The sequence below is a fragment of the Tamandua tetradactyla genome, chromosome 26 (assembly GCF_023851605.1).
Source record: "Tamandua tetradactyla isolate mTamTet1 chromosome 26, mTamTet1.pri, whole genome shotgun sequence".
In the NCBI taxonomy this organism is placed as follows: Eukaryota; Metazoa; Chordata; class Mammalia; order Pilosa; family Myrmecophagidae; genus Tamandua; species Tamandua tetradactyla.
In genome coordinates this window covers 39,327,018-39,347,952 of record NC_135352.1, presented here as the reverse complement: position 1 = coordinate 39,347,952, position 20,935 = coordinate 39,327,018, and the positions used below count along the sequence as shown (strand labels likewise).

The 20,935-nt window shown below is 37.2% G+C and overlaps 1 protein-coding gene across 19 annotated transcripts in view; it reads left to right on the top strand.

Annotated features, from left to right (window-relative positions):
- LOC143669956 (uncharacterized) overlaps window positions 1–20,935 on the top strand; it is a 197,028-nt gene that overhangs the window by 27,858 nt on the left and 148,235 nt on the right. The window contains exon 3 of one of the 19 annotated variants that reach the window (XR_013169151.1): window positions 9,536–11,727. The exons of 16 other annotated variants lie outside the window; for them this stretch is intronic. The gene's annotated coding sequence lies outside the window, so the exon portion shown is untranslated. Of the gene's footprint in view, window positions 1–9,535; window positions 11,728–20,935 lie in introns of those variants that run through there. 2 more of the 19 variants (XR_013169146.1, XR_013169141.1) reach the window with 2 other exon arrangements.

The window sequence follows — 20,935 nt, the reverse complement described above, 5'->3', positions numbered from 1 at the left end:
TCTATGAATTTTAAGGCTTTATCTGTTAATAATGTTGCAAATATTTTGTTACAGAAGTGGTTTTATTTTTACTTTGCTTAATAGCTCATCTTTTACCTACAGATTTTTTTCAAATGTAATTTTATTGCGATATATTCATACATCATACAAACCGTCCAAAGCTTACAATCAATGGTTCAGAGTATCATCACACGATTACACATTCATCACCATGATCAATTTTAAAACATTTGTATTACTCCAGAAAAAGAAATAAAAAGAATAAAGAAAACCCTAAACATCCCAAACTTCTTAACCCATCCTCTTATTGACCCCTAGTATTGCATTCTATCCAACTTAAAGACATACAATAAAGGTACATTAAGTAAGACAGTGTAGTATTGTCAGAGATAGATGTATAGATCAGTGGACAGGATAAAACTTGCAAAAGGAAAGCCATACCAACACAGGCAACTGGATCTATCTTTATTTATTTATTTATTTTACTATATAATATACAATCATGATCAAAGATTAGGGAAACTGGATTAAAGCTCAAGAATTTCCAGGATTTCCTCCCAGTTATTGTAATACATTAGAAGCTAAAAGAGAAATATGTGTATAATGAGTGTGTGTCATAATCAATTGTGAAACGCTACTTTCTCAGTTTCAGCTCTCCCCTTTCATTTAATCATTCTCTCCTTCTCCACAGATATCTGGCAATGCGTGTTTTGTCTTTTTCATGTTGGAAAGGGATGTTGACCTTATGGGGTAGAGGTACGAAATTGGTTGATGTTCTTGGAGACCTCTGGGTTTCAGGGCTTATGTGGCATAGGAATAATCTGGAGACCTTAAGTTTCTAAAAAATAAACCTCCTAGGGAAAACATTTACAGGGTCTTAGATAGAGCCTAGGGTATTATTCAGGGTTTTCAGGAATACTGTTGCTTGGGGCTTGGTATACTGAGGCAATTTGCAATATTTGGCTAAAGCTTGCATCAGAGTACTCACCAGAATGACCTCCTGATGTTTTTTTTTGTGTGTGTACTGTATGGCAGGGGTCACATTTCCTTCTTTTTTCCATGTGAGTATCCCCTTATTGCAGCAACATTTGTTGAACTTTGTTTGTTTGTTTGGTTTTTCATTTGTTTGTTTGGGAAGTGCATGGGCTGGGAATCGAACCCGGTCTCCTGCATGGCAGGCGAGAGTTCTACCACTGAACTACCTTTGCATCCCACTCTTGACACTATTTGACATCTCTTAGCCAATGAACTTTTCATTTGTTTCATTTCTCCTTCCCCTTTTGGTCAAGAAGGCAATCTTATCCCACCATGCCAGGGCCAAGCTCATTCCTGGGAGTCCATGTACCACGATGCCTGGAAGACTTATATACCTGGGAGTCATGCCCCATACAGGGGGGAGGGTGGTGATTTTATTTGCAGAATTAGCTTAAAGAGAGAAGCCACATCTGAGCAACAAAAGAGGCTCTTTGAGTGGTGACTATTAGACACAGTGACACGTAGGCTTAGTTTTGCCATTACAGAGATAAGTTTCCCAAGGGCAAACCTCAAGTCGAGGACTTGGCTTATTAAATTGGAAGTCCCTAATGCTTGAGAGTATTAGGAATTCCCCGGGTGGGGAAGTTTAACAGTTTCACATTTGTCCCCAGTCCTCAAGGGAACTTTGCTAATACTTTTTAAATTGTCTGCCCACAATACTGTAGTATTGGGGGTTATTATCTTAACCTGTACAGAACAACAAGATCTCATTCCCTATTCTAGGTTTCGTGTCATTAGGTTCTTTAAAAAACTGAACAGATGGGTTAAATTAGGTAGTGTGCTACAGAAAATCTAAATTTTGGGGCCGGTATCTGTTGGTTTCATATAGAAGTTGAGGTTTTACAAATCAGACAATATCATCTTTTACCCTGTATTCTGATTTTCCTTTGTCCTAATCAGGTCTGTTTCATTCATATCTCTAAAGTCTGATGTCTTTTTCACCTTTAACAGTTGCTGTATGGAATAATGCTGACTTTCAGAGCTGCAGAACTCTAATTCTGAGTCTCAGTGTCCACAGATACCCAGTTGTCCAGGGAGCTACCAGGTCATACACAAAGAGCAGAGCATCTCAGGACTTAGAAATCACAGTTAAACTCAGGAATAGTTGTGACTGCTGTTTAATCTTACAATCTAGGAACATTTGCAGTGAGACCCGTTAAACATTATGTACTCCTTAATCATCAATTTCCCAATCTCTATCCACTTTCTGTTCCCTGATAAATTATGCCCTTGAATTCAATTCTCAGAGTTTGCTCATTATAGTTAGTTTATAATAGTAAGGTCGTGCAATATTTCTCCTTTCGTTTCTGGGTTATTTCGCCAACATAATGTTCACAAGATTCATTCACCTACTTGTATGTCTCATAATTTCTTTCCTTCCTCCAGCCACTCAATATTCTATTGTATGCACATGCTACAGTTTCCATTCATCAGTCTATTTACACTAAGGCCAACTCCACCTATGAATAGTGCCACCATAAACACCAGTGTGCAAATGTCCATTCATATCCCTGTTTTCAGTTCTTCCAGTACACACCTAATAAAAGGGTTGCAGGATTATATGCCCATACACTCAGCCTCCTATGGAACCCCCACACTGTCCTCCAGAGGGGCTGCATCATTCTACTTCCACCAACAGTGAATAGGGGCATCTCTCTATCCACATCTTCTCCAGAACTTGTATCTTTCTTTTTATTTTTTAAACAATTTTATTTACACACTACACAATCCATCCTGCCTACAATCAATGGTGCCAGTATAATCACATAGTTATGCATTCAGCACCATAATCGGAGAACATTTCCATTTCTTCCATAAAGAAATAAGAAGAAAGCAAAATAAGGAGAGACAACGACAACAAGATCCTATACCCCTCCCTTATTTCCCCCTCTTATTGGCATTTAGCTTTGCTATATTGCCTTCATTACACTTAATGAAAGACTATTACAATGTTACTATTGACTATAGATGTTAGCGTGCATTGATGGTATTTTTCCCTATATTATCCCATTTTTAACACTTTGCAATGGTGACATTCATTTGTTCCCCCTCATGTAAGAATTTTCTTATATTTGTTCATTTAATCGCCATCCTAGGTTTCACTCTGTTATATAGTGTAGTTTTTATCCCCTGTCTTTCTTTCTGGTGTCATATACGCCCCTAGTCTACTTTCAACCACACTCACACTCCTCTTTGTTCATTATTCTTACAATATAGTGCTACTATCTCACAGTATTGTGCTATCCATTTCTGAAACTTAGAACCCATTCTGTTGAACATTCTGCACTCCTTCAGCATCACATGCCCAATCTCTACCCTTTTTCTGTTTCCTGATGACATGTGTTTGCAACTTGAACTCTTAGAATTTGCTCCTCACAGTTAGTTCATGTTAATGAGACCATACAGCATTTGGTCTTTTGTTTCTGGCCTTTTTCGTCCAACATGTTGCTCCCATGGTTCATCCATGCTATGGCATGCATCATGACTTTATTCCATCTTACGGCTGCATAGTATTCCACCCTAGGTATATACCACAGTTTGTTTATCCACCTGTCTGTTGATGGACATTTGAGTGGTTTTCACCTCTTGGCAATCATGAATAATGCCACCGTAAACATTGGTGTCATCACAGGTTTTTAATGCCAGCATTTTCATAATCTGTATTATAATATGAACATAATTTTGCGTTGGGCATTTCTATTCTGTTCCATTGATATATTTCTGTATTCTTCACATTGATTTAATTCTATAATAGCTGTCCTTAATCAGAATAACTTCTAATATTACTGAACCTTTATTATGTGCCAAGAACCATTCGAATAATCTTCAAAGCTACTTCCATTGTAGCCACTATTATTTTCATTATTTTGCATATCAGGAAACTGAGGCTGGAGTTATTAATATTGGGCTATTAAGTGGCTGAGCTAGAAGGGAGCCTCAACTGCCCTACTGCAAAGTTAAGGCTTTTAGACTGCCAATGCTGTTTCATTTCAAAATGTTCTTGTATATTTGCTCTCCTCTTTTTTCCTTTTTCCTTTTTTTCTTTATTAGAGAAGTTGTGGGTTTACAGAACAATCATCCATAAAATACAGGATTCCCATATACCATCTCACCACCAACACCTTGCATTGGTGTGGAACATTTGTTACGATTGATGGTAGCACATTTTGTAATTGTGCTGCGAGTTATAGTCCATGATTTTGCTTAGGGTTCATTGTTTGTGTAATGTAGTCCCATGGATTTTTTTTTAGTTTAATTCTGCTGTCATATACAAAACATTCAGATATGTATTTCCGTGCTCTCAATTATGTTTACAGTATTATACATTTACTCTCCCAAGTGAATTTTATAATCATGTTGTCAGGTTTCCGAGAAAGTTCTGTTAGGATACCATCAGAATTGTTTTGAAATTTTTAGGTTAATTTGAGAAAGAAGTGTCATCTTATTAATGTAGTGCATAAGCATCCAAGAAAATGTTATGTTATTCCATTTATTCAGGTCTTTTTTTAGATTATTTGGTTAAAGTGTTTTTTCTTTTTTTTTTCATATAAATGGTTTTGGTTTTCTAGAAAAGATACCACGAAATAGGTTGGCTTCAACAGTGGGAATTTATTGGCTTACAGTTTGAGGTCAAGAAAATGTCCAAATCAAGGCATCATCAAGCAATGCTTTCTTCCTGAAGATTGGCTACTGGTGATGCTTGTTCCTCTGTCGATGGAAAGGCACATGGTGAAGTCTGCTGGTCTCTCCCTTCTCTTCTGGGTTTCATTGCTTTAAACTTCTTGCTTTCATGACTTTCTCTCTGTACTCATTCCATGTATAAAGGACTCCAGTAAGAGGATTAAAACCCACCCTAAATGAGGTGGTTCACACCTTAACTGAAGTAGCCACATCAAAAGATTCTATTTACATTCAGAAGAATGGATTAGATTTAAGAACATGTTTTCTGGGGTACATGCAGCGTCAAACCACCGCATATATGCTGATCTTTCTTGTTCGACTTGTCACCATTCATTTTATTGCTTTTTTCACTCCTGTAAATTGTATATGTTTTCCATTATATTTAGAATTGGTTATTACTTTTGTATATGAAAGCTTTTGATTTTTAAATATAAATATTACATTTATTTATTTAAATATATAGAACATATAAATATATAATATGAATATTTTATCTTGCTACCTTACTGACTTATCTTCTTAATTTTCATAGTTTTCTAGTTGATTGTTTTGAATTTTTTTAGGCAAGCAAAAATGTGCTAAGCGAATAAGAGGTTGTTTTTTTCTTCTCCCTTTTCCAGTATATATATTTCACTTTCTTTTCTTGTATAATTGTACTGGATAGCATGCTCCAGAATAATCTTAAGGAATAGTGGGGATAGTAAGCATCTTTGCCTGGCTTTAGACTTTATTTTGGAATCCTTAATTATGATATTTAACATAGGTTTTGATATAATTTTTAATTATTACAAGTCTTCTAGGATTCTTTTATTTTTCTTTTTATCAGTAAAATTAATATAGGAACTGCATTTGCAGCAGTTTTCACATAATCCTATAGGCTTTTCCCTTTTGCTTTTTTAATAGAGTGAGTTACATGGATAGAGATTTAAATTAAAATATTCTTTAGCTCCTGGGAATAAACATGTTTGTTCATTGTGTATTATTCTTTTAATTCACTGCTGGATTTGAATTGCTAATATTTTATTCATGTGTTTTTCAGAAAATGTGTGTGAGGTGAACTTTACATGTTATTGTATGACTGAAGATTTATTTTGCCTACATATTTGAGTGATAATTTAGCTGGGTATAGAATTCTAGGTTCAAAATAACTTTGAAGACATTGGCCCATTATCTTCCAGTATCCAGTGATGTTGATGAGGAATTAGAGGCCAATTCAATCCTTTCAGATCAGCACACTAAGAAAAAATTTACTATTTGATATGTAGCTAGCTAAAATGGGATAGAGTAAAAGTTTTAGCAATTCTATATGTACTATTTTGTTGCCTTATTTTTATATTTTTACATTCTTATAAGTTTTCACTGTAAGATGTCCTTGCTACATAAGGTAAAATAAGGAGATTAACATTATGTTTTACCTCTTCATTGCATCAGTATAACCTAATGACAGAGCATTAAACTCAGAAACAAGTTAAAAGTAAGAAGTTCTTATTACTGAATGAGAAGCAGATTAAGGAATATACCGCATTGCCAATGACAGAAATAAGACAATAACCCAGGTCTCTTAATTCTGGTTGCATGGCATTCCTGTTAGAAAAAGATTTTCTGGAACAAGGAAAAATGTTTTTTTTTGCTGAAATGATAAAGGGGCCCTGGTAGCTGCTAAATCTCCAGGGGCAAAGCCACCCTGAATGCATTCTTTTTATTCATCTACTAGACTCAGCACTTTCAACTATTAAAAATATTAAATCAGGCAGTGCAACAGCGGCTCAGTGGCAGAATTCTCGCCTGTCATGCCGAATACTTGGGTTCGTTTCCCAGTGCCTGCCCATGTTATAAAATATATATATATATATTAAACCATTTTAATCATTATCACCATATGTTTAAACAGTACTTTTATATGTTACTCTTTCAATCAGTCTATTTAAAGTACTAGAAACTCTTTTTTTTCATATTTATTTTCTGTATCTATTCTACTTATTTGTTTAGGATTTTTCTGTTGGGTATGAATTTACTGAATTTGAGATTTTGATTATGCTCTGAGAGGACTTTTATTCATGGATTAATTAGCTTCTGAATTTAACAAATAAAGCATGAATCTGATGATTATATTATAAATTGCAATGTAAGTCCTCATGAAAAAGAAATGTGATGATTTCAAGTAATGATGCTTGCTTTACAAAGTTGGTCATTTAGAAACCATTTCCCTAATTCGCTGTCTTATTTCAATTGCTGGCATTTTCAAACCCTTTGCCTCTCACCTTGACAGCATTGCATAGAATAACACAATTACAACTGAACACTAAAAAATGTTCATCATTAGTTTCTTAAGATAGTTGATGTGACCACTTTAAAAGATAGAAATACTTAATCACAGGAGAAAAGGTCTGCTTTTGAAAGTTTAATGTAATTAAGAACACAAATATAGCGTTATATAAAATATTAAAGACATAAATAGGCACAGATTTTATTGCATTTAAATGTATTTATTGAATAATATAGACCTACCCTCCAGCTGACTCACAATCACACTGAACAGAGTGATTTAGGAGTAGGGTGAACTGTCATTCTTTTAGTTTTGTATAGCCAGTTTCCATTTAGGAAGATATTTCTAGAATCATTTTAATATATTATATTTCTGCTATTGCCGGTCCATGAAATGTTATTTGGCACAGCATGATGTTTCAACAGTGGCTGAAAGTTAACAGTGACTGTAGAACTCTTTGTGGTCAAATTAAGGTTATTTTTAAACCCAATGCTAGATAACGCAGAGAAGTGGTGTTCTGTAGAACACATGGTAATCGCAATGTTTGACGTCAAGGACTCATTGCATGCCAGCCTCTATTGTTTGTAAATTCCTTTTACCATCAAACCACTGAAAATAAGAAACCCAAGGGAAAGGGAGAGCCACCCTATTTTAGTTATAAATATTGCACCTCATTTATTTAACAATTCTTTGTTGCTTGGTATAATTTGTTTGCTTACTTGTTTGTTGAGGCAAATTTCTTTGCATCTGTGAAGCTTTGATGTATTGAACCACCTTCATCTTATAATTTTGGTTCCTGTCATCAGTGAAACCACCCTAAGTGTGAGTTCCTGGGAAGTTCCTGGGAGAACTCCGAATTCGTTGAACTTGATGACAAAATAGCAACATCCTAAATAACGTGATTAAAGTTGTTAAAAGCGAAAATAAACACTTATAATTATCTCAAGAAAAACGGTGTCAGGCAAGTGTGGGCTCTATAAAGTGGGACTCTGCGACAGTTTTTCAGGTCCTGTGCACAATAGATCATAGTTAAAGGTCTGTTAACAGACCTCTGACGGCTGAGTTGGGTAGCTTGTGGTTTCCTTCGAAACCTATTGGCAAAATGTGAATTTATGTGTGAGGTGCAAATTGGAAGTTGCCTTCTATTGGTGCCTGTGGCAGAACAGAAATCATACTGTAGGGCTAGCAGCAGGAAGTACATTGCTTTGAAATTACCCAGCATGGTTTCTACTTGCTGCCTTGTTGCTTCTGAAGCAGGGCCTTATATTGTCTGGTCGTGATTAAAATCAAAGTGTAGGCTTCTTTGCTGGGTGCCAGTAAACTTAGGTGAAAAACAGAAACAATCTGGAGCTTTAATTATTTTAAAATGCAATGTAGGCAAGAAACAAAGATGAAAGCATTTTTGACTAATCTATCACAATTATTCCACATAAGTGGATTTGCTAAAAAAGAGGCTCATGGAGAGAGAGTTCACCTTTACAAGAGACTTTGTAACATATCTCATAGCCATAAAATATAATGATGTCACATATTCCATTTTCCTGAAATTCAAAGAGAAAAATGTTCAGAGATTATGATACTTTCGGGTGAGTGGGAAGAACCGGATATGCCTTTAGCATACCATATAAGATGCTATGTATATGAAATAATCCTTCGAAGCGCAGCGTAAAAGTTATTGCTTAATTACCTACTAACTCAAATAATCCATCTGTAAGGGATATCTCTGTACAGTGATTAAGACTGGCCTAATTCCACATTCAGGCCAGAGAGATAATTCCCATTATGCTCACAGTTCTCAGAGCTGGCAGTCTCTGAATCTCTTGTCTTAAGCTTCTTTTTCCATGAAGAATATAAAAGCACAAATTGTAGGTACAGAGTTTATCACCTGGCGATAATGCACTGGTAGAATGTTTAACTCAATCCTGAATAAATATAGAGAATGCGGCCTCACTATGATTTAATACCGATCAGCTCTCAAGCAGCAGTAGGTGAAATCAGATATTAATGTGTTGGTTCTTCGAAAATGCACTATTTGGAAATACATGCATAAGTGCTAAAAGTTCATGCATTGATTTAACAACTATTGATTGAGTACATGCTATGCCATAAACACTGAAGATAAAAAGACAAACCAGACTTTCCAGGGAAGATAGAGAAAAAAACATTTCCACCTGTTACTCTGGAAACTGATGAGTGCCAAGCTAAGGAAGTAGTGTGCCAAAGGAGTGCATTGGAGGGACCCTTACCTGCAGTTGGCTCTCCCGCAGAGTTGTGCATGTGGTATTTCCACTGCTACTGGCATACATTTTACTAAGAAATATAAGAGGAGGAAAAATATATCGCTTTGATTCCAAAGTTAGGAATAATTTTTAGTAAAATTAGATATTGTAGTGGTTTGAAACTGTACCTCAGAAAATAATGCTCTTAAATCTAATCCATTCTCGTGGGTGTGGGCCCACTGTAAGTAGGACCTTTCGGCAAGGCGGCTTTAGTTAAGGTGTGACACCCCTCCTTCGGGATGGGTCTTAATCTGCTTATTGGAATCCTTTATAGGTGGAATGAATCCAGAGGAAGGGAGAGAAAGTCACAAGAAGCTGAAAGCAACTAAACCTGGAAGAGGAGCTAGGAGTCGGCAGATATTGCCAGGTGCCTTGCCACGTGGCAGGGGAATCAGGGATCGCTGGCAGCTGATCTTCAGGAAGAAAGCATCACCTTGATGATGCCTTGATTTGGACATCTTTTCTCAGTCTCAAAACTGTAAACTGTAAGCTAGTAAATTCCCATACTTAAGTCAATCCATTTCATGGTATCTGCTTTCAGTACCCTAGGAAACTAAAACAGGGTTTAGTTTCCTTTCCTCTAAAATGTTTCCTTTATTCAACTCCAGTCTATTGTGATATCTCAAATCATTTAGCCATGGCAAAGAGCAGGATGTGTGGAAACTCTACAAGTCCAGTGATCCAAACCCCAAATGCCTGTGTCCTATCTGATGAACAGTGCCACGCCCCGAGGCTATCGAACTATCTAACATGCTCCGGAAAGGAGGAAATCCAGATTTTGTATCTTCTTCCAGTTGGATTTCAATATGATGAAGAGAGAAATCAGAATACAATCTAATTATATTAACGAGCTTTTATATAGGTACCTATTGTACCTATCTGAAGTTTGAAGTAGCTGAAAGTGCAGATTCAAGTTGTGCCTGGCTTTAAGAAGCTAATAAGGAATTTAACCAAGTTTTAAATTAAAATATGCTTTCAAAATTTAGCTTTCTTTTCAGTATGAAGAGTTGGTTGAAGCTTTTTCCTTCCTCAAATATTCATCCTCATCAGATTTTAATGCTGTTCTCAAATCAGCCTTTAATTTAATAAGCCTAGCATTTTTTTTTCAGGAAAACTTTACGTGATATTTGTAGAATCAAATCTGCATATGCAGTATTCCATTCCAGCAGCACCACCTATTGTCTTGTAGCTGTTCTACTGAACTTCACAAATATATAATTCATTTTATCTTCTGGGTATCTTTGTGAGCTATCCAACATACTTTATATTTCACAGGTTATAAAGGTTATGTGATCTTCTCAAAGTAATAAATCTGTTGGTGCAAATAAAACAAATTTTTGTAGTACTGTCCACTTTCATTTTTTTTCGTTTTTATTTTGATTAGTGCAAGGAAATTGTATGGAAAGAATATATGCTTACAGAAATATTTATGGCTATTAAAAAATGTTTGGCAAATGAGAACCTACTTGAATCTCTGTGTTTTTAAGGTTACTAGTCAGTAGGCATCATATTCTATAATTAATGCCAGAATTGTAATTGGAATAGGGTAAAAGAGCATAAAGAACATTCATTTGCGCCTATCATTGTTTTAGTTAGCATGCCATATATTTATCTAATGTGTGGCATTTTCCCAATATGCTTAAAAACATACTTGTGATGAAAACGTATGATTTCCTATTTCAAGCAAAAAGTAAAACTCAGAAGTGGTGTCTACTTTGGGATGTTTCAGCATTTTCTCAAGAGATAGAATTGAAAATTTTAGAGTCATTATTTGATATTTATAAGAATATGTAACAATGTTTATAATAAATTAGGTTTTCAAATTTTCCATCTCTGACCCTTACATGTCTCCCAACCTCCAAGAAAAATGTATATATTTGAACATTTATCAATATATAAATGCACAAACATCATCTTTCCTGACCAAGCCACTCATCTTCCTGTGCTCCCTATCCTGGTTAATGGCGCTGTCCTCTATTTTGTCTCCCGTACCAGAGACCTGGGAATTATCTTAGACAATCCTTTTTGGGCGTCCTTTTCACCAGTCAGTCACTGAGCTCCGACAATTACATTTCCTTAATTTTTCTGGTTTCCTTCCTATCGTAACATCTCTGAATTCCATCCTATTTAGAATCCATTTAATTCAGACCTTTATCGTTTCTTACCTGACTAATTACAATAGTTCTTACATCTAATTTGACTTTCTCTGGTGCCAGAGAGATCTTTGTAAAATTCAGGACTCTTAGTAGAAAGCTTCATGAATGCTTTTAGGATAAAGCCCAAATTCTTTATGCAAATAATATGATGCCATTTACAAATATGAACCATGACAGATATTCCAGTTTTCTACCATACCGCCCCCTGATTATGTTTAGGAGGTGGCTCTGTATTTTGACATACATTAGTATAACTCATCATATTATTGCAGTTAAGGCACTAAATCATATAAACATCTGTATAATAAAGAAATGACATTTAAAAAATTTAACACCCATTCATGTTAAAAAAAATAGGGTGGTTTATGGGAATCTTGTTTTTTATGTATGATTGTTCTGTAAACCAACAACTCTTTTTAGTAAGGAAAAAATCTCAAACTAAAAAAATAATTCACAAATTAGGAATTGACAGATATTCTTTGATATGATGATATATATAATCCTCAGTAAAAAGTCACTATTTTACATAACTAGGAAGCAATATTAGAAGCATTTTCACTAAAATCAACCTCAAGGTAGGTACATTGGGTATCTCCACTAGTATGATTTTGAAGAGGAAGTGTTAGCCACTGTCACTAGAAAAAAGCAGTTAGAGCCGCAAATATTGGAAACAAAGAGTTAGAACTATTTCTATTTGAGATAATATTGAAAACTTTTGCATGTCAGAGGACGTGGTCAGGAAAGTAAAAAGGCAGCCTACCCAATGGGAGACACTATTTGGAAACCACATTATCAGATAAAGATTTAATATCTAGAATATAAAAGTGTTTTTAAAAATTTTTTTATTGTGTAGTATAACATATATACAAAGCAAAGAAATAAAAAAGCAATAGTTTTCAAAGCACTCTTCAACAAGTAGTTACAGGACAGATCCCAGAGTTTGTCATGGGCTACCATATGATCCTGTCAGATTTTTCCTTCTAGCTGCTCCAGAATATAGGAGGCTAGAAGGTTTAAATATTTTTTTTTATAATCACAATTGAGTTTTTTCTTTCTTTTTTTTTGTGAAAAATAACATAAAGACAAAAAAGCAGTAAATGTGAAAGCACACCTCCACAATTAGTTGTAAAATATATTTCAGAGTTTGACATGGGTTACAATTTCACAATTTTAGGTTTTTACTTCTAGCTGCTCTAAAATGCTGGTGAGTAAAAGAGATATCAATTTAATGATTCAGCATTCATATTCATTTGTTAAATCCTATCTTCACTGGATATCTCCACCATCACCTTTAATTTTTCCATCCTTCTTTTTAGGGGTGTTTGGGCTCTGGCCATTCTAAATTTTTCATATTTGAAGGGTCTGTCACTAATATGGGGTAGAGAGATGGAATTATCTGATGGTTTGGAGAGGCTGGGTCCTCTAGGTTTCAGGACTTATCTAGACCAGGGACCCATCTGGAGGTTGTAGGTTTCTGGAAAGTTATTTTAGTGCACTGGAACCCTTCTGGAATCTTATATATTGCCCTAGGTGTTCTTTAGGATTGGCTGGAATGATCCTGGTTGGGTTTTTGACAGATTATAATAAGTAGAAAGGTCTGACTGAAGCTTGCAAAAAGCAACCTCTAGAGTAACCTCTTGATTCTATTTGAACTCTCTCTACCACTGATACTTTATTAGTTATACTTCTTTTCCCCCTCTTTTGGTCAGGATGAAATTGTTGATCCCATGGTGCTAGGGCTGAACTCATCCCTGGGAGTCATCTCCCACGTTGCCAGGGAGACTTTGAATGTCATGTCCCATGTAGAGGGGAGGGCAATGATTTCACTTGCAGAGTTGGGCTTGGAGAGCGTGATGCCACATCTGAGCAACAAAAGAGGTCCTCCAGAAGTAACTCCTAGGCATACCTATAGGTAGTCTAAGCTTCTCTGCTTCCTACATAAGCTTCACCAAAGTAAGACTTAGGATCAAGGGCATGGCCTATTGATTTGGGTGTCTCTAAAGTTTGACACAGTATCAGGTGATTCCCTGATGGCAAGGTTTAATAGTTCCATATTCTTTCTCCCATCCCTCAAGGAACTTTACCAATACTTTTTGATTATCTGCTTACTACACTCTAGGATGTACCCAGGCATTACAATAATCTACACAGGATTAAATGAACTCTTTCTTATTCTGGGCTACAGCTCATTTGAACAACTGAATGTATAGATAGGTTGAGTTAGATTATGTGCTATAGGAAATTTCAGTTCCAGACCAAATAAACCTTTCTCCCATTGGTCTCAAAGAGTATGTGTGGTTCTAAAACATAGACACTGTCTTCCTTACCCTGTGTTCTGAACTACTTTATCCCCAACCTGATTGGCTTCATTTTTACCTCTAAATTTCAGAATATATATATATATATGCCTCAGAACCTTTTTGTAGCCGCACAACGTTTGTTCATAAGTATTCAGCATTGTTCACCAATCTACTTCTCAGTCAATGCATCCTTCAGCCACCTGCATTCATCAGGCCTCATGCATAGTGCATAAAGTCCACAGCCCATCAACATTCTCAATTTTTTTTTTTTTTTATTAACGGAAAGAAAAAAAAAAAAGAAATTAACACAACATTTAGAAATCATACCATTCTACATATGCACTCAGTAATTCTTAACAGCATCACATAGATGCATGATCATTGTTTCTTAGTACATTTGCATCAGTTTAGAGGAACTAGCAACACAACAGAAAAAGATATAAAATGTTAATATAAAGAAAAGAAATAAAAGTAGTAGTAATAGTAAAAAACAACAACAACAAACAAACCAACAAGCAAACAAAAATAAAAAAAACCCTATAGCTCAGATGCAGCTTCATTCAGTATTTTAACATGATTACTTTACAATTAGGTATTATTGTGCTGTCCATTTTTGAGTTTTTGTATCTAGTCCTGTTGCACAGTCTGTATCCCTTCAGCTTCAATTACCCATTGTCTTACCCTGTTTCTAACTCCTGCTGAACTCTGTTACCAATGACATATTTCAAGTTTATTCTCGAATGTCCGTTCACATCAGTGGGACCATACAGTATTTGTCCTTTAGTTTTTGGCTGGATTCACTCAGCATAATATTCTCTAGGTCCATCCATGTTATTACATGGTTCATAAGTTTATCTTGTCTTAAAGCTGCATAATATTCCATCGTATGTATATACCACAGTTTGTTTAGCCACTCTTCTGTTGATGGAGATTTTGGCTGTTTCCATCTTTTTGCAATTGTAAATAACGCTGCTATAAACATTGGTGTGCAAATGTCCGTTTGTGTCTTTGCCCTTAAGTCCTTTGAATAGATACCTAGCAATGGTATTGCTGGGTCGTATGGCAATTCTATATTCAGCTGTTTGAGGAACCGCCAAACTGCCTTCCACAGTGGTTGCACCCTTTGACATTCCCACCAACAGTGGATAAGTGTGCCTCTTTCTCCGCATCCTCTCCAGCACTTGTCATTTTCTGTTTTGTTGATAATGGCCATTCTGGTGGGTGTGAGATGATATCTCATTGTGGTTTTGATTTGCATTTCTCTAATGGCCAGGGACATTGAGCATCTCTTCATGTGCCTCTTGGCCATCCGTATTTCCTCTTCTGAGAGGTGTCTGTTCAAGTCTTTTTCCCATTTTGTAATTGGGTTGGCTGTCTTTTTGTTGTTGAGTTGAATAATCTCTTTATAAATTCTGGATACTAGACCTTTATCTGATATGTCGTTTCCAAATATTGTCTCCCATTGTGTAGGCTGTCTTTCTACTTTCTTGATGAAGTTCTCTGATGCACAAAAGTGTTTAATTTTGAGGAGCTCCCATTTATTTATTTCCTTCTTCAGTGTTCTTGCTTTAGGTTTAAGGTCCATAAAACCACCTCCAGTTGTAAGATCCATAAGATATCTCCCAACATTTTCCTCTATCTGTTTTATGGTCTTAGACCTAATGTTTAGATCTTTGATCCATTTTGAGTTAACTTTTGTATAGGGTGTGAGAGATGGGTCTTTTTTCATTCTTTTGCATATGGATATCCAGTTCTCTAGGCACCATTTATTGAAGAGACTGCTCTGTCCCAGGTGAGTTGGCTTGACTGCCTTATCAAAGATCAAATGTCCATAGATGAGAGGGTCTATATCTGAGCACTCTATTCGATTCCATTGGTCGATATATCTATCTTTATGCCAATACCATGCTGTTTTGACCACTGTGGCTTCATAATATGCCTTAAAGTCAGGCAGCGCGAGACCTCCAGCTTCGTTTTTTTTCCTCAAGATGTTTTTAGCAATTCGGGGCACCCTGCCCTTCCAGATAAATTTGCTTATTGGTTTTTCTATTTCTGAAAAATAAGTTGTTGGGATTTTGATTGGTATTGCATTGAATCTGTAAATCAATTTAGGTAGGATTGACATCTTAACTATATTTAGTCTTCCAATCCATGAACACGGTATGCCCTTCCATCTATTTAGGTCTTCTGTGATTTCTTTTAAGAGTTTTTTGTAGTTTTCTTTATATAGGTTTTTTGTCTCTTTGGTTAAATTTATTCCTAGGTATTTTATTCTTTTAGTTGCGATTGTAAATGGGATTCGTTTCTTGATTTCCCCCTCAGCTTGTTCATTACTAGTGTATAGAAAAGCTACAGATTTTTGAATGTTGATCTTGTAGCCTGCTACTTTGCTGTACTCATTTATTAGCTCTAGTAATTTTGTTGTGGATTTTTCTGGGTTTTCTACATATAGTATCATATCGTCTGCAAACAGTGATAGTTTTACTTCTTCCTTTCCAATTTTGATGCCTTGTATTTCTTTTTCTTGCCTAATTGCTCTGGCTAGAACTTCCAAGACAATGTTGAATAATAGTGGTGATAGTGGACATCCTTGTCTTGTTCCTGATCTTAGGGGGAAAGTTTTCAATTTTTCCCCATTGAGGATGATATTAGCTGTGGGTTTTTCATATATTCCCTCTATCATTTTAAGGAAGTTCCCTTGTATTCCTATCTTTTGAAGTGTTTTCAGCAGGAAAGGATATTGAATCTTGTCAAATGCCTTCTCTGCATCAATTGAGATGATCATGTGATTTTTCTGCTTTGGTTTGTTGATATGGTGTATTACATTAATTGATTTTCTTATGTTGAACCATCCTTGCATACCTGGGATGAATCCTACTTGGTCATGATGTATAATTCTTTTAATGTGTTGTTGGATACAATTTACTAGAATTTTATTGAGGATTTTTGCATCTGTATTCATTAGAGAGATTGGTCTGTAGTTTTCTTTTTTTGTAATATCTTTGCCTGGTTTTGGTATGAGGGTGATGTTGGCTTCATAGAATGAATTAGGTAGTTTTCCCTCCACTTCGATTATGTTGAAGAGTTTGAGGAGAGTAGGTACTAATTCTTTCTGGAATGTTTGATAGAATTCACATGTGAAGCTGTCTGGTCCTGGACTTTTCTTTTTAGGGAGCTTTTGAATAACTAATTCAATCTCTTTACTTGTGATTGGTTTGTTGAGGTCGTCTATTTCTTCTTGAGTCAAAGTTGGTTGTTCATGTCTTTCCAGGAACCTGTCCATTTCTTCTAAATTGTTGTATTTATTAGCGTAAAGTTGTTCATAGTATCCTGTTATTACCTCCTTTATTTCTGTGAGGTCAGTAGTTATGTCTCCTCTTTCATTTCTAATCTTATTTATTTGCATCCTCTCTCTTCTTCTTTTTGTCAATCTTGCTAAGGGCCCATCAATCTTGTTGATTTTCTCATAGAACCAACTTCTGGTCTTATTGATTTTCTCTATTGTTTTCATGTTTTCAATTTCATTTATTTCTGCTCTAATCTTTGTTATTTCTTTCCTTTTGCTTGCTTTGGGATTAGTTTGCTGTTCTTTCTCCAGTTCTTCCAAGTGGACAGTTAATTCCTGCATTTTTGCCTTTTCTTCTTTTCTGATAAAGGCATTTAGGGCAATAAATTTCCCTCTTAGCACTGCCTTTGCTGCGTCCCATAAGTTTTGATATGTTGTGTCTTCATTTTCATTTGCCTCTAGGTATTTACTAATTTCTCTTGCAATTTCTTCTTTGACCCACTTGTTGTTTAAGAGTGTGTTGTTGAGCCTCCATGTATTTATGAATTTTCTGGCCCTCCGCCTATTTTTGATTTCCAACTTCATTCCTTTATGATCCGAGAAAGTGTTGTGTATGATTTCAATATTTTTAAATTTGTTAAGACTTGCTTTGTGACCCAGCATATGGTCTATCTTTGAGAATGATCCATGAGCACTTGAAAAAAAGGTGTATCCTGCTGTTGTGGGATGTAATGTCCTATAAATGTCTGTTAAGTCAAGTTCATTGATAGTAATATTCAGGTTCTCTATTTCTTTATTGATCCTCTGTGTAGATGTTCTGTCCATTGATGAGAGTGGTGAATTGAAGTCTCCAACTATTATGGTATATGTTTCTATTTCCCTCTTCAGTGTTTGCAGTGTATTCCTCACGTATTTTGGGTCATTCTGGTTCGGTGTATAAATATTTATGATTGTTATGTCTTCTTGCTTAATTGTTCCTTTTAATAGTATATAGTGTCCTTCTTTGTCTCTTTTAACTGTTTTACATTTGAAGTCTAATTTGTTGGATATTAGTATAGCCACTCCTGCTCTTTTCTGGTTGTTGTTTGCATGAAATATCTTTTCCCAACCTTTCACTTTCAACCTATATTTATCTTTGGGTCTAAGATGTGTTTCCTGTAGACAGCATATAGAAGGATCCTGTTTTTTAATCCATTCTGCCAGTCTATGTCTTTTAATTGGGGAATTCAGTCCATTGACATTTAGAGTTATTACTGTTTGGATAATATTTTCCTCTACCATTTTGCCTTTTGTATTATATATATCATATCTGACTTTCCTTCTTTCTACACTTTTCTCCAGGTCTCTCTCTTCTGTCTTTTTGTATCTGACTCTAGTGCTTCCTTTAGTATTTCTTGCAGAGCTGGTCTCTTGGTCACAAATTCTCTTAGTGACTTTTTGTCTGAGAATGTTTTAATTTCTCCCTCATTTTTGAAGGACAATTTTGCTGGATATAGGAGTCTTGGCTGGCAGTTTTTCTCTTTTAGTAACTTAAATATATCATCCCACTGTCTTCTAGCTTCCATGGTTTCTGCTGAGAAATCTACACATAGTCTTATTGGGTTTCCCTTGTATGTGACGGATTGTTTTTCTCTCGCTGCCTTCAAGATCCTCTCTTTCTCTTTGACCTCTGACATTCTAACTAGTAAGTGTCTTGGGGAACGCCTATTTGTGTCTAATCTCTTTGGGGTGCGCTGCTCTTCTTGGATCTGTAATTTTAGGTCTTTCATAAGAGTTGGGAAATTTTCAGTGATAATTTCTTCCATTAGTTTTTCTCCTCCTTTTCCCTTCTCTTCTCCTTCTGGGATACCCACTACACGTATATTTGTACGGTTCACATTGTCCTTGAGTTCCCTGATACCTTGTTCAAATTTTTCCATTCTTTTCTGGATAGTTTCTGTTTCTTTTTGGAATTCAGATGTTTCATCCTCCAAATCACTAATTCTATCTTCTGTTTCTTTAAATCTGTCATTGTAGGTATCCATTGTTTTTTCCATCTTTTCTACTTTATCTTTCACTTTCATAAGTTCTGTGATTTGTTTTTTCAGTTTTTCTATTTCTTCTTTATGTTCAGCCCATGTCTTCTTCATGTCCTCCCTCAATTTATCGATTTCGTTTTTGAAGAGGTTTTCCATTTCTGTTCGTATATTCAGCATTAGTTGTTTCAGCTCCTGTATCTCATTTGAACTATTGGTTTCTTCGTTTGACTGGGCCATATGTTCAATTTTCTGAGCGTGATCCGTTATCTTCTGCTGGCGTCTGGGCATTTAGTCAGATTTCCCCGGGTGTTCGACCCCACAGGTTGAAAGATTTTTCTGCGCAATCTCTGGGTTCTGTTCTTCCTATCCTGCCCAGTAGTTGGCGCTCGTGGCACACGCCTGTCTGTGGGTTCCACCAGCGAAAGTTGCTGTGGGTCCCTCAACTCTGGAAAACTCTCGCCGTAGGGGAGGTTCGGCAACCGAAGCGTCTTGGAAGAATGCCAGCCGGCCCGGGGTTCCAAATGCGGGGAGGGTCGCCGGCCGTCGCAGCACAGGAGAGCGTCCGGCCAAATTAGCCAGTCGGCCCGGGGCACCAAGCATGGCGGGAGGGCGCCAGCTTTTGCAGCCCGGGAGAGTACACTGTTCCCAGCCGACGGGGGAGTCACGTGTTTGGAAGGGATCCCCCGGTCACTGTTCTCCACAGTCTGGGGATTTCCGACCCAACTATCTCAGTTGTTCCGGGGGGCCTCGTGTGGTGGGGGCACCAGCCGCCGCGGCCTAAGGAGACCGCCTGTCCAATTCTACCAGCTGGCCCAGGAAGGTGGAAGGGAGGGACTCCGGTCGCTTGCCGTCCCACCCAGGAAAGCCCGTGCCCCTTGGTGATCTCACCGGAGCTGGTTCTCCCAGATAGTCAGCCGTTCCAGGATGGGGTACGCTGTCCCTTTGATCTCCCTCGTGGTTCCAGGAGCTGCTCTGTATTCTCTCCACTCCCCCAGTAGCTGTTCTGGAGGAGGAAAGGTGAGGGCGGCAAGGCTGTCGAGGCTGGTGGCGGAGGAGCACGGTGAAGGCGGGGGAAGAGGGCACCGTGGTGGTTGGAGAGCAGCCGGAGCGGGAGGGGGAGGAGAGGGGAGGAGGAGGGCAGGCGGCTCGGCTGCTGCGGGGCGTGGGCGCCGCGCGGCGGGCCGGCGGAGAAAGAGAGGGGAGGAGGAGGGCGGGCAGCTCGGCTGCTGCGGGGCGTGGGCGCCGCGCGGCGGGCCGGCGGAGAAAGAGAGGGGAGGAGGAGGGCGGGCGGCTCGGCTGCTAACATTCTCAATTTTATATAATTTCATTGTTCCCAAGAGAAAGAAAAGCAATTAACTCACCCTCACCAAATAAGAAGTCTAAACCTCCTATTAGCTCTTGTTCCTCCCCCCGTTATTTACCTCTGCTGTTGCTGCAGTAGTGCTAATGTTTTCCTTTTGAACATAGCTCATAGCATGCAGTAGCAGTTTTCCCCCTGTACCCTGGATTTGAACACTCTTTCACATGCATCATTTCTTAGGTAATTCTTGCAAGAACTAATTCACATTTCTAGTGTTAATCAGTGGGACACGTAGGTCTATACAACCCCTTTCAATCTTGTTCATCTTCAGTGTGGTAATATTATTATAGACCACTAGAGAACCACCTTCACTTCTATCTATCCCCTTACACTGGAGTTCAACCTCATTAACTAACCGTTCACCCATTTCTGGCTTCTACGTACCTCTACGTACCTGCAACATAAGCCTCTGATTATACCTTTGTGCTAATCATAAAAGTGGAATCATACAGAATCTATCCTTTTGTGTCTGGCTAACTTCACTCAGCATTATGTCCTCAAGGCTCATCCATCTTGTTATGTGCTTCAATTTCATCTTACTGCTTCATAATATT